Genomic DNA, 7830 nt, shown 5'->3' with positions numbered 1-7830 from the left:
CTTTATTTCACAGAATTTTAGTCAATGAAATATTTTACTGTTACTCTAGCTTGTGTTTCCTTGGTGTGTTTTCTGAGTGAATGAAAAAGGAGTCTACCTACTCTGTGCTTGTATGTGCTGCTTGATGCCAGCACAGGTTGCTACTCCATTAGTAGAAAGGAAACATTTATGTTCCTGAATCAGTGATTTTACACACTGGAGACATTTTTTCCGAGGATGAGAGCTTTTTCCTCAACATGACCAGGGCATAGCAGGGAATGTACTTGTCAGGGAATTCTAGCTGGTATGTTTAGTGGTAGCTGCAAACACCATTTTTATAGACTCCTCTATTAAAGTAACCACAAGCATATCTCTCATAAGTAAGCGGTTCACTGCTGGTTTCCTTGCCCAAGGAAAGGAGAAAAATGACGTTTTGGAAATTCTGAAGAGATCCTCCTTGGATTGTCAGTTCCCTCATGCCTGGCGTAAGGGCCCCCCTTGCACTGCTAGAGCATCCTGCAGTGTTAATAGGCGCTTTTTTCTCCGCTGCACTAGATTTCCAAACAGTCACTCATGCCTCCCCGCTCCCTCTCAGGTTTTATAGTACTGTCTTTGACCTAATGAGCCTTTACAGCTGAGATTTTTTACCTCTCAGAGGTTCAAAACGAGAGGCAGAGCAGGTTCATTACGCCTCTACATATACATTCAAACACAAGGCGATGAAATGCTCCGAGTGTTTTAACTAACAGTGGCTCCTCAGTGTACTCACTGGAGAAAATGACATGAAGCCTACAAGCAATCCTCTGAATTGTTTTCCGATTTGTTTTGCATCTGCCAGGGATAGTCCTAAAATAGGCTGTTAATGAAGTGAGTGTCTCCAAAGAAGTGGTGAGCTGCTGCTGCTGTGGTGGCCCACCCACTACAGGATGGAGAAAATCCCTCTGAGCCCCCCGGTGAGGGGTTTGGCTTACTCACAAATAAAAACAACATACTATGACAGCGTAGACTCACTATGTATGTGTTGTGTCTGCCAGTGTTCTGGGGCTTTTTTCCCTCTTTTCCCAAAATGTCCTCTACACTTCGACTGGGAAGAACAACAGCATGAAAGCAGACTTTTGATAGAGCCTGTGATCCAGTGCATATGGACAGAGCCTTATCAGTTCTATTTCCCCACACGAAAGCCATTATTTTGGCCTTAATGCTGGTGGAGTCTTGGAGAACAAAAAGAACTACGTGCTTTGACCTTTACTCACAAAGTTCATCATTCATGGGAGATTTAGAAGTAATGCAATACTGAGTCTTCATCAAATTATTACAATTTCATTGTGAAACATTGCAAACATTCCCAGACAATAACGAGAGGTTTTGGATGCGTTTTAGCACGTCCTTACCTGCGATCATTCGAAGCACCGTGAAACTGGGGATTCCAATCAGAGGTTAATGTTGAATTGGGCCGGTGGGTGAACGAGGAGGTTTGTCTTTAAATAACTTCCAAATTGATTTGTTTCTGTTTGTTTCTTTGTGAACAATCTGTGCTGCTGCTGCTCCGCGACTCATTCTTCTTTGGGAATATAACAAACTGCATTCTACAGTATACCAGCAAATGCTACATGAGCTGTCGTGCTATGATTGATGCTTTCCACCTGCTAGAATAACAGCAACAGCTCCCACCTGCCTATTCACAACGTGTCTGCCTGCTCTCCACCTGCTGATGGTCTGCAACTCTCCTGCCTACTCAGTTCCTCCTTCTTGCTCTCCTCGCTCACCATAACAAGTAAGACAGAGTCAGACACTTACACAACTCACCACTACAACACTTACCTGTTGGATCTCGCTAAGTGCTGCTCTCTTCTGTGACAGAGCTCCTGTGATCCAATTCTCATTGAGGCTCTCCTTTACTCCCAGTTCCCTGCTTGATAACCGTTTCTCCTTCTCTGATGAACCCTACTGCAAACTCAGGCCTGAGTCTGCTTTCTGAGTCCTGCCTGATTCAATCCCTGGCTGTATTACTACATAACAGTAACAACTAAATATAAGCATACGTGCATATGTGTTGCTAGTAGGACTCAAACATGTCATAACTCACTGGATGTCCACTTTTGTGATGTTGAACGAGTTTTCACTTCAGCTCACCTCTGAACAAATTGCAGTAACTCTCTTGCATCCTGCCTCTCATTAAACACAACTAACATCCCTTGATGGTTCTTGATCTTGCATCCAACTATCTTTTCTATGGAGGTCCCTGATTCTTAATCTATAACCACGTGGGAATAGTAAGTGGAGCTGTGTTAATGTTGGTCCCATTAGTCCCAATCCCCATCTTCTGCTCAGTGAATGTATCTTCTGACAGGCACAGCTACGCATTTTTGGAGTTTGATTGCAGCCTCTGATCTCCAGCTCTAATAGTAATTTTGTATGGCTTCGCGGGCCAAATGTAATTAGGCTGCGGGCCAAATTTGGCCCGCGGGCCAGAGTTTGACACCTGTGGCCTAGGCCCTTATGTCTGTCTAATACATCCCTGCAGTTTAACTAATTGGTGTGTGTCATCTGGAGGCATGGATACATAAAGCTGGGTATCCTTTGCATAGCAATGAAAATGTATGATATGTTTTCTAATAATACTACCAGCACGTGTAATATAAAAAATGATATTGGTCCTGGCACAGACCTCTGTGGAACTCCATAATTACCTTTAGTGTGTGAATATAATTCACTATTTACATGAACAAACTGGAAACTGTTGATTCTGACTGATATGACTCAAACCACTGCAGCACATTAATCTCTATGACAATAGGTGTTCACTCGTACTCTACCAAAAGCCCCTCCAGGGACAAATAATGATCAAGACTCCAGACTCAGATCAGCAAATTCCTCCACAGGTTAATGAACAGACTCCTTACTGCTTCACATTAAGGGGATTGTGGGTTTGAACCTGCTGACCGACTGGGGCCTTTCAGTATGGTTGGTTGGTAAATGGACTGGTTCTTAAATGGTGGTTTTCTACCCTGTCTGAGCACTCAAAGCGCTTTATACAACGTGCCTCATTCACCAGCACCCATTCATACAAGCACTGTGCCTTCCAAGGCTTTGGAACAGCTTACCACTCACTCTTCACACTAACAGCTTGAACCTCATCAGTTTGGACAAATGATGTTATTTTTGCTTAACTAAAAAGATTGCACACTTCCTCCACCACTCACATTTTGGGGGGGAAAACTGCAGCCGAACAACAAAGCAAAGCAAAAAAGTACTTAAGCTGAAGAAGTTTGGAAAGCTTACATTCCAATAACCCAAAGCTGTTTCCTCATGTGGAACCATCGCAACGTACTCTTGTAATTGTTCAGTATATAAACTTCCATCATGACTGTTGCTAGAGAGAACAACATTCCCTGCCCATTACACACTCAGGAAACTTGTAGACCTCCTTTATGAGGTGTACCCCCATTGAGTGGGGTTTCCCTTCAGTAACAAGTGCCTGAAGCAGTGTGGAGCTCTCCTCACAGCTGCAAGGAGCCTGAAGGACCCCACACTGGAAAATGAGATTCCACCAGGACACATACAGAGAGGAAGACACACACACTGTTGTAAATCTAAAACAGACTTACAGTATGGTATTTTTTTATTCTATTTATTTATTCGTTTCTGCATTTGGGAAAACCTTGAAAAACAAGCAGATACCCTCTGGTACGATATGATATGAGTGTTGGTGAAGATTTACTGTCAACTAAAGAACCTCATTTTTAATGGCTGACATTTTGGAACATAGTGACAGGATGTTTAGGTTGTAAACAAAGCAACCAATTCATTGAACTTATCTAAATGGATTTAGATTAAACACTGAAAAAACAACTGAGATGACACTAATAATTTATAATCACTCATTTTTTGTTTTTCCTCCAAACAACTTCTCTGACTGTATCACTTTGTGGTTTTTCCAGCAAGTGAGTCCACAGTGGGCAGGTGTAGGTGAGATGTGGGGCTGTGTGGGCTGGGCAAACCCACATTAATCCCATGAATGTCCCAAGTGGGTGTGCCCACACACGGCAGTTTTGCCTTTTCTGGTCGTTATTTGGGATTTCTGATAAGAGCTGGCTTGTCCACAGAAGATCCCTGTGTGGTCCATGTAAGCTGCATTTGAAATGTGTTGTTTTTTTCTCATAGACACTGTCAACAGAACCCAAGCCGACCTGAAATGGTAGCTTCAGTGAACACATGGTTGAACAATGCTTGAGGCCAGTATTGGGGAAGCAGCAAAATACCTTTGCAAAATGTGACTTTTTATTTCATGTTCAAGAAAACCTTATGGGATTACCAGAATTTCTCCCCATCTTATGATTTGTAACAGGAAACAGCTGTTAGTAAAGAGTGTTCAATGGTCACTTTTTCAAGCCTGCTCTATAACGTTATTACTCCTTCTTGTTGAATAAACACATGACCAGTACGTTATTTCTTAAGTCTGATAGTGTTTGTCTACAATGGGGGGGCTTCAAAGCTGCTTGGAGATGAAGAGTGGCTACCACATTACAATCAGACATCAGACCAAGTGGGAAACAAATTGTTAGAGTTGTAGAGTTCGCAAGAAATAGCAAATTGAGAGAATCCTGAACATATCAGCTGCTACTGGAGTGAAAGGAAGTGAAGGTCAGTGATTAGTTGATGCCAACCAGGTATCTGAATGCAAACAGTATCAGTTCCTCCAAGAATCCATGTGCACAAGATATATGGATGAGAGGGCGTGAGAGAGAAAGCAGAAGGCTCCGACCGAAGCCACGAGTAGACGGTAAAAACAAGGTAAAACAGCACACAATCCATCCTGCTGGTCCTTATTAACCCTGAGGCGTCTGCAGCCCAGATGGCTTATTATTCTGCACTTCCTCCAGTTCTACCTCAGAGGCAGATAGACTAGGGCCTGCATACAAACTTAGATTCATTTCAATGTTATTTATATGCTGCAGTATCAAATCACAACAACAGTCACCTACTGGAGCTGTATATTGTAAAAGGCACCCTACAACAATACAGAAAGAACCTCAATCATAAGCACTTGGTAACAGTGGGCAGGAAAAACAGAATGAAACCTCCAGCAGAATCACGCACACATCTGCCATGATGGGTGTGGGTGAGGGGAGGGAGACAGGCCAAAAGACACACTGTGGAAGAGATCCAGAGATTAATAATAACTAATGATTAGATGCAGAGTGGTGTATAAACACAGAGAGAACAAGTGAGCGAGGAAGATGCTCAGTGCATCATGGGAAGCCCCCTGGCAGCCTAGGCCAATAGACTATGTGCACGTTAGCATATGCTACTTCCAGTGCGGAAACTCCTGTGGGGAGCTTTGTTTCCAGTGTCCTAGTCACGCCTGGTTTACGGTCCAAAACAAGTTAAGCAAATGATTGAATCAAGCGGCGATTTACATTTCTATAGATGTCTCGGGCATTTACCCAATATATCTGTAAATGATGTTCATCGACTTGTCGATATTTTTCCCCTGCGCCTCAGAGCAAAAGAGAAAAGGGATTCAAATGTTTCTCAGTATCTGTAAACAGCGGTCCCTCGTTTATCGCGGGTGTTATGTTCTAAAAATAACCAGCGAGAGGTGAAATCAAGGAGCCAATTTTATTTTTTGACGGTGCAAAGCGTTTGGTGGACATCGTGGACATACAGCACTGCACTTCAGTTACACTGCTAGCATCGATGCAGCGATTCTGTACTGTACAGGAGAGACCAAGGAGATCGTCTGCAGCGATCAGGACGCAGGACACAATGTGATGTAAAGAAATAAGCATGCTTGCACTAAAAAATCTGCGAAACAGCGAGGTGAAAGGTGAACCGCGTTATATCGAGGGACCGCTGTAATTTTGAAGGTAAGTCACAACATACCCTTTCTTTCCGTTTTCGAGTTTTGGACATGATTTTGGAGGATATCTTCGCAGTAGCGATTGACCGCAAAGTAAAGATACCGGAAATGTACAACCCCACATCCGGTCTCAAACCAGGAAGTTAGCATTTTCTCGTGCACAGGGTCAATTAACCCTTTAAGACCTACCATAGAACCAAGTCCACCACAGCTTTTCTTTATATTTTTAGATGCTGTAGTGCCAATTTGGGAGTATTTCAAGTTTCTATACATCAATACAATCGTTATATCCCCAATTTTAATAATATGCATGCATTAAGTCCATAGTAACTACATAAATTGCAAAAAAAGTGCAATAAATTGCAAAAAAATTGAAAATCATCTTTGTTTTTTTTACACATATTTCTAGTTAGAGAAATTTCAGAGGTAAAAAAGTTGCACAAAATAATTTCCAACCACATAAATTTATTTTGAGTGTCTTCATAGTTTTATTTTTGAGATACACCAATTTTTATATACTGCAGGAAAAACAAAAGTAAATATTATAATGCATATTTGCAAAAAAACCCCAAAAAACAGCATGTGCATCTAAATAAGCTATATATCTTTGTAATTGCCCTATAGGAAAAAAAACGTCCAGTTTTGGTCAGGTAATGGCGGACATCAGATAGATTGTGCTGACGTTTAGTAGGAAGTGTTATGAACAGCTCATCAGATCAGAAAGCGTGTTTCTGGAATATAATATGTTTGTTGCTGCAGATGCTTTTTACACAGGGTTAAAGTGCAACTAAGGGAGGGTTCAGGGTCACCACTGCGATCCCTATAATCTTTATCAAAAAGAAAAGTTTTAAGCCTTGCTTTGTCCACTGACCTTTTGGCCTCGTCCTAAAAGAGAGCTGCTCTCTCTCCCGTTCCAGATTACCACACCTGATTGCTACAGCTGAGCAGCATCAAGATCGTCTGTGGAACAGCATATAGAGCTCCAGCAACAAATGCTTTGCTCTTTCTTTTGGCGCTTGGAAGTGTGTGCCTGCCTGCTATCGCTGTTTTGCTTTGGTTACTGGAAGCCAAAGGTGGGAAATATGTGAGACCTAGTTTGTGTTGCTATGTAGTCATGGTATTTTGAAGTTGTAGGGGTTCGCTGCCATTTCTTTTTTATGTAAACCGTTTCTTTAGACCCTACAATAATACATGCAGAGAGAAACCCAACAATCATACGACCCCTCAAGAGCTTGGCGACATTGGGAAGGAAAACCTCCCTTTTAACAGGAAGAAAGTGTCTGTTTATAAAGACATATCTGTGGGATATTATGAATTATTTTTTTCTCTAATGGTAAAAATTCTATTACTAGTTGAGTTTAAAGGAATACTTAGTTCAACACAAGTCTGACTCTTTTTTGGACTGACCTGACGGATCCAACGTATAGTGACTGTCATGGTTCTGAGTTTGTTTTGTATGTTGCCGATGACATTTTCCACTAGTTAATCTTGAGTTTATTCTTTCCATGTTCCTGAGTTCCCTTTGTTTCTTGTCCTTTAGGTTGCACTTGTGTTGCCTGTGTCTCTTATGTCTCTTTCCTTCCGTGTCTTCCTCTTTCTCTCTCCCTCCATGTTCCTCTATGTTTCTCTGTGTTCCTCACCCTCTCGCTCCATGCCTTAGTCATGTCTGTGTCTCCCTTACTGGTACCCATGTTCTCCTCCCTGTGGTTCATCCTTTGTCTCCTCAGTCTGTCATACACTGTCTTTCCTCTGTTCAGTTGTCAAGAGTACATGTCCTTGTCTGGGTTTCAGCCACTTCCTGTTTTATTTTGACAGTCACTTGTCTCATGTGTATTGTGTTCACCAGCTCGATAGCAGACCGGGAGGTCAAGGAGCCCGGCGAGAACAGCAGACTCCCGCACATCGTTTTCAAACCCCCCACGGTCTTTCACTACTCAGGTTAAACATGATGTATAAGCCACTTAGATAACTTCGAAATGTTAATGTTT

Source organism: Aulonocara sp. 'chitande type north' Nkhata Bay, linkage group LG23, assembly GCF_057382095.1.
Source record: "Aulonocara sp. 'chitande type north' Nkhata Bay isolate Kocher_YH1m ecotype deep benthic linkage group LG23, A_spYH_male_GT1.1, whole genome shotgun sequence".
Classification (NCBI taxonomy): Eukaryota; Metazoa; Chordata; class Actinopteri; order Cichliformes; family Cichlidae; genus Aulonocara; species Aulonocara sp. 'chitande type north' Nkhata Bay.
This window is presented reverse-complemented; position numbering follows the sequence as displayed.